This window comes from Nansenia antarctica (genome assembly GCF_963989245.1).
Source record: "Nansenia antarctica genome assembly, chromosome: 1".
Classification (NCBI taxonomy): domain Eukaryota; kingdom Metazoa; phylum Chordata; class Actinopteri; order Argentiniformes; family Microstomatidae; genus Nansenia; species Nansenia antarctica.
Window position 1 is genome coordinate 6,303,632 of NC_137674.1, and position 18,043 is coordinate 6,321,674.

Below are 18,043 nucleotides of genomic sequence, written 5' to 3' on the forward strand. Positions count from 1 at the left end.
GCTCCCCCCTGCGCCCCCCTGGGGCCTGTTGCAGCAGGCACAGGCTAGATGTCCATTCTGGTCGCATTGGCATGGTTCTAGCATCTCCTTCCCTGCTGCTGTCCATCCCCCTGGTGGTGGTCCTTGGCCAGGCTGTGTGTACATCTGGTATGGAACCGCTTGCACCCCTGGTGGCCCTTGTGGGTATGGATACCCCCCTTGTGGCCCCTGTGGGTAGGACTGGTAAGTAGCAGGATACCCCCCTTGTGGCCCCTGTGAGTAGAACTGGTAAGTAGCAGTCTGCACTCCAGGTGGCTGTTGCTGTGGGGCTAAAGCCTGCACTCCCTCTATGTTCCTCTCGCTTTCAGTCAATTGCAAATGAGTCAATATTCTGAGGGATTCTTCGTCTCGTGCCTTCTGTATCTGAATGTTCTTTCGATATAACTCAACTTGATGAGCTACGTGGTCTATATAAACAGCTTTGTTCATGTGTCGTAGCCCCACCACTTCTGCTAGCTTATCCTTAACTGGGGTAGGAAGCCCTTCTTGTATTTTTTCCCTGATTATGGATTTTTCTAAGGGGTTATCTTCAGCGTCTTTCCCTGTCACACTTCTCCATTGAGAGTGCATACGGGCAACATAACCCCTGGGATTCTCATCCCCCCCCAGTGGCTTCACAATGATATTGTCTGGGTGAATGTGAGTAGGGTAGGTCTCTCTGATTGCTTTCCACAGCCTGCCTCTGTTTGCTGCGAAGAGCTCTGGATCATAAACTGATGTATTGATATATCTATGAAGTCCTGCCTTCATCAATATTTCCTGCATTGTATCCAATCCTGCAATAAAAGCTAAGAGTCTTTTCAGGTCTCCCATCGCGGCCTGCGTTCCTGTCAGTATCACGTCGACCTCTCGCGTCCACGAATGTCCTCCCTCTTGAAGAACTGGGAGTTTCTCGATCACTTCAGACAAATCTGTATGATGCCACGGATGATATTCCATCTTGTTACCCCGAATCAGCACTGGACAGTTCTTTAATGTATTTGATGACATTCGGTGACAATCTCCCTCTTTCTCCGGGCGTCTTCTCCCACCTTTCCTTTCGGCTGTGGCTATCATCTTCCTGACCTGCGCGTTGTAGCCTCCATCTGCATTGTCGTCATCACTTGAGTCTTCACTGCCATCTTCGCTGTCATCTTCCTCGTCACTCCTGTCGTCCCCTTTTCCCCTTGGCTCCTTCTTCTTCTTCTGGGAATGATCCTCCAGTGCCTTAGCATATGGAGGGGGACTGGAGGCAGGACACAGGTCTGGGGATGAAATGTTCAGTTTCTGTTCCAGTGTTCTGGCCAATTCTTTTTTCTTTTCCGGTTCCATCTGAGCTATTTTCTGTCCCTCTACCTTAAATAGATCTAAAATAGCTAACTCTAACTTGCGTTTCTCTGATCTAATCTTTCCTCTTTGATGTGCTTTGTGCCCATTGATAAGTATCTCCAATGTTGCAATTAATTGTAAATTAAGGCTGCCCTCTTTCGGCCACGGCTGTTCAATGTATGCCCAACGGCTATTCCATTTCGTAGACATTTTGCTAATTTCCCTAACAAGAGGATTCATTTTTTCCACTACAGCCATAGGGGATAACGTAGCCAACATTCCACGATGTTCACTAATATCTTTTAACAGCTTCGTGGAATTCGACCCCATTCTACTTGCTCAATATGCTGACAATATTCTATATTAGATAAGGTGTACGCTTCTTACAACCCACCTTCCTATTGTCTTGTTTGCTAAACAAATGCTAGTCCAATATAACTGTATTAACCGTCCCCACAAAACCCTGCAACTCAGAATAACAGATTTGCCTCTTGTGTATGTCAGTGCAGTATTAACTTAAATCTAATCTCTGTGTAAGTACTTTATACTTAAATGTGTTTCCTAATTGTTTATGAATGTGTCACTTAATTACTCATTCAATACTAATTACAGTTCTGGTCAACACAATTATTAAATCACAAAGGCTGATCAACACCTAAGTATTCACCGATCCACAAAAACCCTTTTACTGCTCAACTATCAAATATGTACTATTCTGCTATTCCTTAATCAAACACTGTGGAAATGACCTAACTAAAATAAAATATGTAAATTACAAATATTAATTACAACCTGTAAATAAATCAACTGTTAAATGAAAGGAATGAATGATTAGTTAGAATTATTCATTGACACTTCATTGATGCAAACCTGTAAAGTCAATTAGCTATTATCGACACAAAGAAATGGTTATTATTAGATTATCACAAAACAATTGATCAAAGTTCTGTGAAACAGAAAATGAAATGATCTGAATAATTAATTCAATCAATTAGTAATTAATTAAATTAATTAAAGTAATATCTAACAATCCTCTACAAACATCATCAATGAAGGAGGGTTGTATTTCATCAATTTACAGAGAGCCAATGTTTTAAAAATGTCTTGTCGTATTTTGACCAGCAGATGGAGCTGTGCTCCGGCTAACGCGCATCGATTGCGCATGCGCCAACTCTTCCATGTAAAATGGAGGCTATGAATGTTTTAACCGTAACTCTAAACTATTTAAAATACCCCGCTGATCAATTCACTATATCTCTATCTAAAATACTATAGTCTATGTAATGCAACAATCACACGCAACCCCCCTACGTGTCCGAAGCCTAAAGGCCAGAGGCAGAAAGCAGGCGGCTCAATTTAACAACCCTTTTGTCCTTGAGAAACCACCGCGTGTTTGTAGCCTGCTTTAAAACAATCTCTTTAACACAACTTGTTTTCATAAACGATTACTTTTCACGACACAGCAATATCAAGATTATCTTTCAATCCAGTTTAACTATTATTTATCTCATCCAAATCTTTCTCATATGTTTTTCACTGTTCCTCTAGAAGGTCTCTGTGTGTGTCCTGCGCGTCTGCGCGCGTGCCCGAGCGTGCGTGTTATCGCTCCGCTTACACAGGACAACACAAATGGCGTCTACGCTCTGCTGACAGTACACTGCAAATGGCCGCCCACACAATGGCGTCCCTTCAAACAGACAAAAGAGCCTCACATGTTCTCCACTGCTACAATATAAAACAGACTACCCAGTCCACCCACACTCCAACACATAAACACAACCTCACCGAATTTTACACAGACACACACGATATTCCAATACCGTACAACCAAATCACATACCTTACCATCAAACACTATATTTTACAAAAAACGGGCTTCAAAGTCCGGCTCTCACCACCCACCCATCAAAGATTATGCCAACAAGATTACCGTTACACAGATTCTTTTGACTATAACTTATCTGAGATTTACAGTCTATTTTAAACACACCAATCGACTAGAGAGCGATCTCTGCAGAAAATCTACCTTCTTCGTTAGATTGAAGTTTGCAAAATACTGTAAATTAAGTTATATTATCTCCGTTGCTTGCTCGCCATTACTGTCGTGTATTCTTATTGGTTATGAATCAAAGAACAGTTAGTTTAAGACAATTTAATCAGTTACAGGCAGATTTATACATTACATGCGTTCCCCATGGACCTCGGGTGGGAAGAGAGCGCTCTCTCTCCCTCTGTCCCCGTTTCCTTCCAGAGGGGAGGGGCCAGCGTGTGTGTGTCTTTGCCCAACCCCCAGGTCTCTGATAGCTGGTCCAGGGGCCATCTGTTAATGATCAGTGTGTGTGTGTGTGTGTGTGTGTGTTTAAAATATACTACATATTCATACATAGATCATACATACTACAGAAATATACGACACTGTCTATCTGTCTAGCTGTCTAGCTGTCTAGCTGAATAACACCGGCTATGCCCGGGGTAGAAACACAAGACTATAGCTGGATAAGGTCTACAGGTCTACACGGTCATTTTAAGCCGTCGACCAGCCCTCTACGACCACGGGAAGTCATGTTAAAAGTGAAGATACTTCTGTTAAACTAAGCTAAGCTAAACATCGCTAATCGCTAACTCCCTCCTGGGCTTAAAGTGACAAGTAATAACGTTGTGAAAAAAACCGTCAGATCAGATAGATATAAGGGTTATTTTGATAAACCGGATACATTTTGTGAATATATATGGTTACTTTCTCGCCTGAAAACATATTAAAACTTCATAAAATGACATATTAACACTTGTAGAGCCAAATTAAAGCTTTTCGCTAAACGGAGGTTTCAAAAACACTAGACTGACGCGTCACAGTCGCCAGCTGGTCGTGACGCGTGCCAGCTGGTCGTGACGCGTTAGGTCGTGACGCGTGCACACGATTTGGCAGTGCACACGATTTGGCATGACACCTCCTCAAGGATGTTCTGGCAATCTTTGTAGCGCAGAAAGCGGGCGACGATGGTTCTCACTTTGCCCTTGTCTCCGGTATCCAAACGTGTTCCAATCCTATGAGCGCGATCCATTTCGATTCCACCTGGGGGAGGGTTGATGCCCAGGGATGTTGAGATGATTCCACCTGGGGGAGGGTTGATGTCCAGGGATGTTGAGATGATTCCACCTGGGGGAGGGTTGATGTCCAGGGATGTTGAGATGAGTTTGTTCAGGAAGGCAGTCATGTCGTTCTTTTCAGCTCCCTCTGGTATCCCAACGAATCTGAGGTTATTGCGTCTGGATCTATCTTCAGCGTCAGCTAGCCTGTCTGTTAGTTGTTGCAAGTCCGCTTTAGTGACTGCAGGAACGGCACTCCTGTTAGCTTGTTCGTCCTCCAGCCTACTCACTCGTTCCTCCACCTCAGTAGTGCGTGTGCCGAGTGAGGTCAGTTTAGCGTCCATGGAACACACAGAACGTCGGATTTCTTTCATTTCTGCCGTGTCCTCCGATATCTTATTCAGCATTTGGAGTATTTGAGCCATATCATACTCAGTGGCTCTGCTATCATACTCATATCATACTCAGTGGCTCTGCTATCATACTCCATGATGAGATTACGGTAACATATTCACTAAATGGTGCGACAGCAACCATCTCATCTTAAACCTCACCAAAACTCAGGAGGTTGTGTTAGACCCAAGGCAGGTAACTGACCATGAGCCTGTGGTCGTTAAAGACCAAACAATCATCCAGGTGCCCTCTTATAAGTACTTAGGTATTCAATTAGACAACCATCTCTGCTGGAATACACACTTAGACAGCTTATGTAACAAACTACAGCAGAGGCTTTATCACCTGAGGCGACTCAGACTTTATGGGGTGAGAAAGCAGATCATGAGAATTTTCTATCAGTCCATTGTTGAAAGTGTAATCAGATATGGAATAATTGTGTGGTTTGGCAACTTAACTGTACAACAAAAAAACAGACTAGTCAGCATTCACAAAACAGCTATGAAAATTGTAGGTGAAAGAGACTATGTGATCCTAAATAAACTATATGAAAAAGCTGTCCTGGACAAGGCTAACAAGATAATCGCAGATGTAATTATAAGCTCTTAAAACTATCATTTGTCCCATTCTCCATTAAACTAATCTGGGGTCTGATCAGCCCCGGCTGGGTCACCTGGAGGAGCGTGTATGATGTTGAAAGACCCGAAATGCCCGATGATTCCAGGAACATCACTGAAGATGTGTCCAGAGGCATCAGTAGATGTATGTACACAGCGAAGGGCCATGTGCAATATTCGAAAACACCACTTGAAGGGTTATGTGCAATATATATTTATACCAAATGATGCCATGTCCAGGTGGAAACTGCTGCTTAACTCCAGACAGCCCAAAATAAACTGGTTAGGCTTCTGCTAGGCCTCAACCCTAGGACACATCTAACCGCTGCTCATTTTTTGAGCCTTGATTGGCTACGAGTAGTTGACAGAGTGCAGCAGCTTGCACTGGGCCTGGTCTTCAAGATACGCTACACCACAAAGACACCCAAGTACCTGTCAACATACTTCCAAAAAGTGAACAACGTCCACACATACAACACCAGAGGAAGCTCCACGAACCACGTTCAACCGCGTTGCACCACAAACAAGGGGTTAAACTCGTTTGCAAACTATGCAGTAAAAATGTGGAACGCCCTTCCTATAATCTTAAAGGAGTGCAAAACACTGCCCACCTTCAAAACCACTCTCAAAAAACATTTACAGGAGGCTGCAATCCGTAACTGGACCCTCTAAATCAAAAATCAGATTAAAAGACCCGAACAACCCACTGTACATACTTTGTGTTTTGTCCCCCGCCCCCACCTGTGGTGTATGTCCCCACCTGTCCTACCCGCTGTACATACCTTATGTTTTGTTGTATTGTTCTTCCCATGATGGATGTATGTTTATCTTGTAGATAGTAATAGTTATTTGTCTGTATTATCTTGTAGATAGTACTAGTTTTTTTGTCTGTCTTACATGTAACGATGAATTGAGAATCAAGGACCCCAATTGAAATAAGCCAGTGAAGATACTTCTGTTAAACTAAGCTAAGCTAAACATCGCTAATCGCTAACTCCCTCCTGGGCTTAAAGTGACAAGTAATAACGTTGTGAAAAAAACCGTCAGATCAGATAGATATAAGGGTTATTTTGATAAACCGGATACATTTTGTGAATATATATGGTTACTTTCTCGCCTGAAAACATATTAAAACTTCATAAAATGACATATTAACACTTGTAGAGCCAAATTAAAGCTTTTCGCTAAACGGAGGTTTCAAAAACACTAGACTGACGCGTCACAGTCGCCAGCTGGTCGTGACGCGTGCCAGCTGGTCGTGACGCGTTAGGTCGTGACGCGTGCACACGATTTGGCAGTGCACACGATTTGGCATGACACCTCCTCAAGGATGTTCTGGCAATCTTTGTAGCGCAGAAAGCGGGCGACGATGGTTCTCACTTTGCCCTTGTCTCCGGTATCCAAACGTGTTCCAATCCTATGAGCGCGATCCATTTCGATTCCACCTGGGGGAGGGTTGATGCCCAGGGATGTTGAGATGATTCCACCTGGGGGAGGGTTGATGTCCAGGGATGTTGAGATGATTCCACCTGGGGGAGGGTTGATGTCCAGGGATGTTGAGATGAGTTTGTTCAGGAAGGCAGTCATGTCGTTCTTTTCAGCTCCCTCTGGTATCCCAACGAATCTGAGGTTATTGCGTCTGGATCTATCTTCAGCGTCAGCTAGCCTGTCTGTTAGTTGTTGCAAGTCCGCTTTAGTGACTGCAGGAACGGCACTCCTGTTAGCTTGTTCGTCCTCCAGCCTACTCACTCGTTCCTCCACCTCAGTAGTGCGTGTGCCGAGTGAGGTCAGTTTAGCGTCCATGGAACACACAGAACGTCGGATTTCTTTCATTTCTGCCGTGTCCTCCGATATCTTATTCAGCATTTGGAGTATTTGAGCCATATCATACTCAGTGGCTCTGCTATCATACTCATATCATACTCAGTGGCTCTGCTATCATACTCCATGATGAGATTACGGTAACATATTCACTAAATGGTGCGACAGCAACCATCTCATCTTAAACCTCACCAAAACTCAGGAGGTTGTGTTAGACCCAAGGCAGGTAACTGACCATGAGCCTGTGGTCGTTAAAGACCAAACAATCATCCAGGTGCCCTCTTATAAGTACTTAGGTATTCAATTAGACAACCATCTCTGCTGGAATACACACTTAGACAGCTTATGTAACAAACTACAGCAGAGGCTTTATCACCTGAGGCGACTCAGACTTTATGGGGTGAGAAAGCAGATCATGAGAATTTTCTATCAGTCCATTGTTGAAAGTGTAATCAGATATGGAATAATTGTGTGGTTTGGCAACTTAACTGTACAACAAAAAAACAGACTAGTCAGCATTCACAAAACAGCTATGAAAATTGTAGGTGAAAGAGACTATGTGATCCTAAATAAACTATATGAAAAAGCTGTCCTGGACAAGGCTAACAAGATAATCGCAGATGTAATTATAAGCTCTTAAAACTATCATTTGTCCCATTCTCCATTAAACTAATCTGGGGTCTGATCAGCCCCGGCTGGGTCACCTGGAGGAGCGTGTATGATGTTGAAAGACCCGAAATGCCCGATGATTCCAGGAACATCACTGAAGATGTGTCCAGAGGCATCAGTAGATGTATGTACACAGCGAAGGGCCATGTGCAATATTCGAAAACACCACTTGAAGGGTTATGTGCAATATATATTTATACCAAATGATGCCATGTCCAGGTGGAAACTGCTGCTTAACTCCAGACAGCCCAAAATAAACTGGTTAGGCTTCTGCTAGGCCTCAACCCTAGGACACATCTAACCGCTGCTCATTTTTTGAGCCTTGATTGGCTACGAGTAGTTGACAGAGTGCAGCAGCTTGCACTGGGCCTGGTCTTCAAGATACGCTACACCACAAAGACACCCAAGTACCTGTCAACATACTTCCAAAAAGTGAACAACGTCCACACATACAACACCAGAGGAAGCTCCACGAACCACGTTCAACCGCGTTGCACCACAAACAAGGGGTTAAACTCGTTTGCAAACTATGCAGTAAAAATGTGGAACGCCCTTCCTATAATCTTAAAGGAGTGCAAAACACTGCCCACCTTCAAAACCACTCTCAAAAAACATTTACAGGAGGCTGCAATCCGTAACTGGACCCTCTAAATCAAAAATCAGATTAAAAGACCCGAACAACCCACTGTACATACTTTGTGTTTTGTCCCCCGCCCCCACCTGTGGTGTATGTCCCCACCTGTCCTACCCGCTGTACATACCTTATGTTTTGTTGTATTGTTCTTCCCATGATGGATGTATGTTTATCTTGTAGATAGTAATAGTTATTTGTCTGTATTATCTTGTAGATAGTACTAGTTTTTTTGTCTGTCTTACATGTAACGATGAATTGAGAATCAAGGACCCCAATTGAAATAAGCCAGTGGCTTTCTTGGGTTTTTATCCTGTTAGTTGACCTTGTATGTAATATGTACTTTCATGTACCTACTTCTGCAAATCTTCTAATAATAATAAAATAAAGTTTTCAATCAATCTGCCAATGTCACTCAATGTTTGTTGCTGTCCTGTTGTTTACTTTGTCTACTGTATGTTGTATGTATCGTCTCTGTTGCACTTGAAGCATGAAAGTACCATGCCCAAGACAAATTTCCCCTCGGGGACAATAAAGTATAATCAATCAATCAATCAATCATATCATACTCAGTGGCTCTGCTATCAACAGGAGCTTTGCTAGCTAGTTCTACCTCGTTAGCATCATCCCCGTTAGCTTGCATGTGGAGTTGCGTTTGTGTGGCTGAACGAAGTCTCTGTCTTGACTCCTTCGCCGAATCTTTGGGGTCTTCTGCCATATCTCCCGTCACTTAAAAATTTCCCCTCAAATTGTTAACAGTTGAACACTATTAAGGATAATTTAAAGGATTTTAGTCCCAAAGTCGACGAGAGCACGCTTTAGGCTGCCATCTCTTATTCCTGTCTCTTATAACCTCGTCGACGGCCTATGCTCCTCCAAAAGGAGCGATAGGCGTAAGTAAGTAAGTCTTATTCCTGCGTCACGTGACTCGTCAAACTGACTCTTGAATTATTTTGGCAGACGTGAAAGTTCTGGTGTGACCAAGAAAAATCTCTGTCTGGCATTGTTGGAGATGCCAATGATCCCAGAGCGAATCTTACCATAAGGTTCACATGAGATTCCATAGAATGCATGTGGGTCATTTTGGACTCATGTAACGGAGTAGATTAAGTTCAAAGTTCAATTATAGCTAAAATAGAGCTAAACTGCGCCCTCTAGGGGTTTAATGTAAATACAGCTGGACAGTGCAATAACACGGGACGTAACGTGATCTCCCTCAGTTCATCCTTAACCACGGATGCGGTAAGGTCATGTTTTCTGCAGGGTCTGAGATCGCATATAATTTAAGAGATTATTAATGTACCTGTGTTTTATTTGAATGTTTAATGATCAAGATAGCTGTTTGGAGTTTCCCTATTTATAGTATTTTAGTTTGGAACATATCACAAGTTTAGTAATGTGAGTTTTAAGTTGTTAACATTGATGGCGCTAACGTGAATGTTCGTGTGACACCATTTTAGAATTTAGCTCGATGACCCTGCAAGTCCCGTGTCCAGAAATTGATGCACTGTTTTCTACAGGTAATATTATTATTGTTGTGTTATTATATGTCTGTTGTTCTGTTAGTAGACCGTATTGTATGAGGTTGGGTTTTCCACCTCGCTAGTTTGCACCACGCTCGCAGCTTACCTAGCAGTCAGGTTGCAGCCATGTGTTGCACGTGGTGTGCATGCGTATCCCAAGTGCGCTGTTTTTCCGTGCATTTGGATATTCATGATTTCTTGTTGTTATTGTTAAATTAATACCACTATACGATCACACAAGTGAAGATTTATGTAGTCTACACATTTTGTATTTTTGTTTTATATTATTGTTATAATTTGTGTAGTATAAGTATTAAAACGTTATTGAACGTTATTAGAACGTTATTAGAACGTTATTAGAACGTTATTGAACGTTATTAGACGTTATTGAACGTTATTAGACGTTATTAGAACGTTGTTAGAACGTTATTAGAGCGCAGCAACGCAACAATGTTGAAGCAGCACGGTTATCACTGGGCATCACGGGAGTAACGCAGCTAAAAGCCTGAGCTCCAAAATGTCTTAAAAAAACCTTTTAAAACCTAAATTATATTTACACAGATAATGTCATATAGACAATGGCATACTAATACTTTTGTCTCTTTGTAAGACTACACTTTTGCACTTTTTTTTACACAGTGAAGCCTTCCCCTGCAGCAGAGAATTCCTCTCAGATCAAACAGCATCAGTCTGATGTGATGAAGGAGACTTGTGGCCAGACTGAAGGGAAAGCCCAAGTTCAACCTCAGTTTCATACTTTGGGAAGTGTGAATCCCACAGCATCCTCTGACTCAAATGCAGCCTCCAAGTCTGTTCCCCATGCTGCTGTCGGTCGCTCCAGCTCAGCTCTTCCGACCAACCCTGTTCCACCTCCACCAGCGATTGTCCCTCCTGCTCTCTACAGTGTGGTGAAGTCAAAGACTTGTCCTTCAAGGGTAGAAAATAAGAGGAAGAGAGAGAGGCGGAACATGGTAAGGGCGGAGGATGTGCCTGCCCCGCCTCTCCCTTCACCTTGCCCCACGTCTCTCTTAGCTCGCCAACGTCCCCGCCCTCGCCCGCTCTACCTGGTCTCCCCGAGCCAGGTGGCCATGGCCTCTTTCAGCACAGAACTCACCTCCTGTCAGCCCTTCAAGGTATGTATCCTACTACTCATAGTGCTCAATGATCATCAATACTGTATGTCTCTGAAATGGTTGTAATTACTACATACATACTGCTAAATAATATTCCAAGGCTTTATGGGCGGTTATTTTTTTAGGATGAAACATCTGTCCGAAATAGTAGTAGTAGAAGTAGTAGTAGTAGTAGTAGTAGTAGTAGTAGTAGTAGTAGTAGTAGTAGTAGTAGTAGTAGTAGTAGTAGTAGTAGTAATAATAATAATAATAATTTATTAAATTTATATAGCGCTTTTCCAAGGCTCAAAGACGCTGACAATATATGATACACATGGGGACACACAAAAACAACAAGTAACAACAACAAGTAACATGGAACACAGAGTCAGCGAACGGGGAGGGGGGGGGGGGGGGGTGGTGGTGTAGAGTCCGGTGTTGATGTTGCTGGGAGCCTCGATGGATGTGGCGGCGGCAGCGGAGAATGCCTGCCTTGGTGGCAGCAGCAGCAGTGAGGCGATGGTTGTGGTTCAGTGAGTGTAGGTGAGACGAGAGAAGGGCAGGGGGAGGTGGGGGGCAGGTGAGATGGCCGGGAGTCCAGGGCAAAACGACAGGCGGTGCCGCCGTTGCCGTTGTCGTCAGTATTGCCAGCCTGGGACCGAACCCGCGCGGCCGGCCAGCCTAGCCGTGCCATGCCAGCGACCAAATCGCGCAGCAGTGAGTGAAGGCTGGGAAGGACCGACACTCACCTGCGGAGATGGCAACCCCCGAGCCGGGGAGGGAGCGGTGGCTACCTCCCGGGACGAGGGTAGTAGCACGGCACGGCCAGGCCAGCGATGTCTGAGAGCGGCGCGCAGCGGGTCGGTCGGCAACACAGAGCCGGGGGACAGGAACGATGAGGCGGTGAGTACTGCAGTCCGGTAGTGAAGGCGGTGAGTACTGCAGTCCGGTAGTGAAGGCGGTGAGTATTGCAGTCCGGTAGTGAAGGCGGTGAGTACTGCAGTCCGGTAGTGAAGGCGGTGAGAGGCGGAAGATGGCGAGGGGGAAGGCAGCGGAGGTCGGCGGGACAGGATACAAAAAGGATAGGACAGGATACAAAAAGACAGGATACAAAAAGACAGGATACAAGAAGACAGGACAGGACCGGGAAACAGAAGCGGCAGTAGTAGTAGTAGTAATAGTAGTATAGTAGTATAGTAGTATAGTAGTAGTAGTAGTAGTAGTAGTAGTAGTAGTAGTAGTAGTAGTAGTAGTAGTAGCAGTAGTAGTAGTAGTGAGTGAATGAATGAATGAATGAATGAATGAATGAATGAAGTAGTAGTAGCAGCAGCAGCAGCAGTAGTAGTAGTAGGATAGTAGTAGTAGTAGTAGTAGTAGTAGTAGTAGTAGTAGTAGTAAGTAAAACTTTATTTATATAGCGCCTTTCGCACATGAAATGCAACTCAAAGCACTAGTAGTAGTAGTAGTAGAGCTGTATTCGGTTCTGTGTTCCACAGGGAGGAAATGCCAGTATGCTAGGAGACGGACAGGAGGGTAGTGACAGGTAAGTTCATTTGAAATGATGATAACTGCATTACCGGTACATTATAAAATAAGAGACAGAAATAGGGAGATTTATCTGTCAAAATAAAGCAAAAAAGCAGTAATACTTTGTGTCTCTACTGGTGTTTTGTCCTGTCAGGATGCCCCCTAGCTCTCACCCCCTAATCAACCATGACAGCAAGGCCAGTCTCTCAGATGGACCCTCCTTTAAAACGGAACCTCTCTCCCCTGAGGTACTGCTCTCCTGGTGGCCCGTACCCAAATCGCAACAGAGTTTAGACGAAGCCACGGCCATTTGACATACACAATGCGTGATGGAGGCAAGAGGGAGATGTTGATGCTGGATCACAGTTAGGGTTAGGGTTAGGGTTAGGAAAATGTATGCTAGCTATGGTTAGGGTTAGGGTTACGGCCGAGAGCTGCGGTGTCCATAGCAACGCAGCAGGCGACGGGCACATCATACGGAAGTGGCCGTGGTTTTGTCTAAACTCTGTTGCGATTTGTGTCGCCTCCCGGTGCTGTTATTTACATCCTGATACTAATACTTTTGTTAGAGGTAAAGGGCAATGTATAGGATGGCGAGTAAGCACATTTTTGTTAGGTAACTTCATTATGGCTGTATGGTGAATAGATCTGAAGCCCTGATGCCTTTATGTGGCAATGTGGATATTCCCTTCAGCCTGAAGAGAGAAGACCCACGTTTCAGATGTCTCCCTCTCGATCAGACCATGTGCCTCTGTCTCCACTGGTCATTCCTGTCTCAGTTCCAGTCTCTGCAAAGACTGACTCTGGCATGGCACATTCAGATACACTCCATGTAAGTATTGTAGAGTTACAAATGAATAAGGTTACATTTCCAGTTTAAAGTTATTAATAATCAATAAACCGGGAAGTGAGATGAAAAACATTGAGCTTGCATCTTTATTTACTGGAGAGCAAAATGGGAAACAAAGAAATCAACTGGTATAATGAAACCTCTGGTTGTCTTAACAGACATACTGAAACCTCTGGTTGTCTTAACAGACAGACATACTGAAACCTCTGGTTGTCTTAACAGACAGATATACTGAAACCTCTGGTTGTCTTAATACTGAAACCTCTGGTTGTCTTAACAGACAGAGGAACCACAGGACGGGGCAGGGAGGCCGAAGACAAATTGCCGTTTTGACTTCCTGAAGAGTCTCATCATCCCTCCTCTCATGCTTCCCCCGCCGTCCCCATGGAGGCCCCTAGGCGAGGAGGGCGGGGCGGGTCTGTGGTGGCATGCAGCGGGTGGCTACCACAGCCAGCTACGCTCCCCGCTGTACCTGGCAGATCACCTGGTGAACGCCGGCCTCCAGCCTCCTCCCTACACACCCCCGCCCATGCTGAGCCCCCTGCGCAAAAACTTCAAGCAACACAACCGAGGTTCCGACAGAAAGGAAGGAGTTGGAGCTGAGTCTGTGAGCATAGTATTATTACATAATATAGAGACAATAATTAGATGCACCCTAGTTGGGTATACACTACATGTTACCACTGTTACTATGGATACACCAAATAGGCATACATCGGGGGAATAGATACTAATAACATAGAGTACCATTTTCAATGATCAGTAAGTCAACCACTGTTCAGCGCAGTCATACCCATCATGCCTGTGTGCAGCAGGCCGGGTCTCCTGGGTACGTTGAGGATAACCAGACAGGCCGGTGTGGCCCTAGAAGGTCCTTAACCAAGCAAGACAGAACCAGAGGATTGGAGGAGGAGCAGCCTACAGGAGGTGCATTGGAGTACACCTGCGGCGGTCAGTACACCTGTCAAGTGTGTGGGCGGTCAGTGGAAACATACAGAACACTTTGTATTCACTAGGGGAGCAAAGTTCAGAATGTTCTAGGAAGAAATACAGATATAAAGAAGTGGTTTTCCATTTGTCACATGAGAATTGTATCCAGTCTATATCGCTGTCGTCTTGAACGGCCCCTAGGTGATCATGCCATGCTGGCTCATTGACCCCTACTCTCTCCTTTTGAGTACTAGTTTAGCTCGTTGTTCCTCCAAATTCACTCATGTCTGTTTGTCTGTCTGTCTGTCCATCCACCCCCCCCCCCCTCCCACACACAAACATTTTGTCCAGAGTCTTTGACAGGGTGAAGAGTCGTAGTGCTCATATGAAGATCCACCGGCGGCAGGAGAGAGAGTGGCTGACGAGGCGAGGCTGGTCCAGGACGTGTCCTGCAGAGGACCCAGCCCGGGTCTGACCTGGTCCCTGTCCTCTACACACCAGGGGGTAGTGGTGGTCTAGTCTAGTGGATAGTGAGTTGGACTTGTGATCTATGCATGTTGTCTTGTCTGGTTTACATAAAGTTAAGACACTATTCTTAACTCTCTCCTCGACTCTTTCTGCAGTTTCTTCCATGGCAACATGTTGTTGAGCTTCATGGACAACTTTCTCTTGAAGCTCTTTTATTTGGCTGTCTCTCTTCTTAAGCTTTTTATTTAGATTGCGCACCTTGCTTGTATTATGTTTGACTTGTTGCTTTTCCTTTTCCTCTTGGATGAACAGTTTTGATTTAAATGATTCACAGATTTCAGAATTGTGTTCCATTTCCTTCTTCAATTTGTTCTCCACATTATCCAACTGGACATGTAATGTAATGTTCTCTGACTCTAATTGAATATTTTCCTTGCCTACAATTAAAAGAGTTGTCTTGACTTGGCTCATGTCCTCCTTGAGGTGAATGTACAGTGTCTTGTCTACAGTCCCACCCATTTCTCTTTTCTTTGGGATAATGAATGCCTTCTCAAGAAATTCAGATAGCTCCCCCTCTTTCTTCTTTGTTTTCTTCAGGCCACTGAAGACTTGATGTGCCCTCTCGACACATTTTCTTAGTGCTGCGTCAGTAGCAGCTGCCATGTCTGACGCCTGTGACTCTAGAGTCTCCATCCTAAGGTCTTTTAAAAATTCTGCTGTAATCCCTCCATGTTTTCTTCTCAAATCTAGAACGGTCCTGTTGGTGATGTTTGAGACAGACCTTTCTTCTTCTCCTACAGCACAGGCCATTTTGCATCAAAGGGCAAAGGATCTGAAAGATAAGAGAACTCAAATTAAAACAATAGCGGACTCAACTGCATCCGTTACATATTTTCTCTGTTACAGGTAGGCCTATTGAAAGTCACAGGCAGAATAGGTATTGAAGAATATTCTCTTTCAGGCAGTGAAAGTCACAGCTCACAGTCACAATGCTTCAGGCAGATGTCTCCAATGTAACTAAGTATCTGAAAGATAAGAATTGAAAAATTACACACAATAATAGTCTTCTGATGTAATAAAATATGTATGAAATTCAGCAATGTTTTGCTATAGCCCACACTGGATAGAGGTTCACCCTCTCCCCAGCCCCCCCTCTCTCCGGAAACTGGTGAAACTTGCTGTGCACGTGAAAATTGTGAACACTTGAAAACCAACTGACAGTTAGGTTGTATTGATCTGTCATTGGTCAACATTAAAGCACACATTTCGGCCGTAGCGTGACCAAATGTAGTTGATAGAATCGGACGCTCTGAGCGCGGCGGACACCTCACATCTGGACTTATAATTAATGAATGGTGAAACGGATTATATTGAAACATTGTATGAGTGGTAACAACAACTATTCACACAAGTTAAAACAGTCAATCCATATTTTGTCATACACAGTGTTTATATGTATTGGCATGGGCGTCAGCAGCTTTTTGAATGTGGGGGGGACACTTATTTTTCGGGGGGTCTGGGGGTCCTCCCCCCGAAATTTTTTAAATAGTAGATTCAATTTCCTGCATTCTGGTGCGTTTTACACCCAAAATAATCTCCCTCTTTCTTTGTTTTTCCTTGGAGCTGGCATGGTCTGCAATTACTGACTACTATTATGTTTTGGTTTAACTCACAGAGGCCTGACACTGACACGTGGCACTTTTTAGGTACTTTATTAAATATGAAGATTCAAAAAGAATCAAAGAGTGAATTAGAAAAGAATGAGGTAACTTTGAGTCAACAAATTGAATAAAAAGTTATGAGGAAACATAAAATATGTACCTAGGCTACTCAGAGCCTATTACAATCAAACTTAGCCCTCTTCAGTGCATTGCAGAACATACAACTATAACAAACAAACAAAATCAAAGAGTGAATTAGAGCTGTCTCCACTGCCCCTGCCTGCTGCCCCTGCCTCTGACTCACTCTCACTCTCAACCACCTATATCAGGAGAAATGGGGATGCATTGAGCACTTGTTCATATTGTTTTTCTCTAATAGAACATTTGACATAGAAATACAATCATCAATACAAAAAATACAATCACAAGCATTTTAGAAATAGAAAAATAAATGGAACAGGTGTTTTCTTCTTATTTTTTAACCCTAGCTCAAGCAATCAGATGCAAAATTGATTCTTTGGGTGGGTGCAATGGCCAAATTAAATAGTGCAAATGCTCAGGGCAATGAACACGGGCAGGAGATGCAATAATGACAGGACAGGTAAGCACTGTGAGGTGTTTGTCGCCATTCTGTGCTTTTGATGACATTTCGCCTGTGTCTGTTCTGCATTTAAACATGTCTAACCGCACTAGTAATGCCTAACAAAACTGCTAGTGCCATATAGCTGATCTAGCTCGTATTTGGTTGCTAGTAGGCTATGCTAATTCTATTGCTAATACAGAGAATGTCTCATAAGGTGCTAACATTCTTATCAGAAAAGCTGGCTGTGTTTGACCTTGGGAGAACGCAATGTTGCTGTTTGGCCACTCACGGGAAAACTTGGATGACTTTGACTTACTTTTCTCTTCTTAGAAAAAAAAAATCCTTATATCCATCTTGGTGGATGATCTAAATATCGTCTTGCCTCAGTCTGAATGTTTTGAATCTGCGTGCGTGTCTGATGCTGCGTGCCGTTAAAAACAGAAGTAAAACGCGGAGTGGATTTCTGGATATGGGCAATCCCCTACTCATAAAGTGGAACGGATTTGATTGTGAAGCAATGAAAATAACGCTGACCAGTCATGCAACATATTTTTGATAGCAAATGTGGGGGGGTCCAAACGACCTTGTTTCAAAGGTGGGGGGGACACGTCCCCCCCCAAATATATGGTGGTGACGCCCATGTGTATTGGTTTATCTAATGAAGACCGTTTGTGTACAGTAGAATTCTCGTCCAGCGGACAGCTTTTAGAATGTTACCTAACTGCCCCTTTATTTACACTGGCTGCAGTAAAGCACGTTAAAAAGCACTTTTTGTAGTGTCTGATTTAGCAAAATGTTGGTCAATGATGTTGTAGTATATTTTT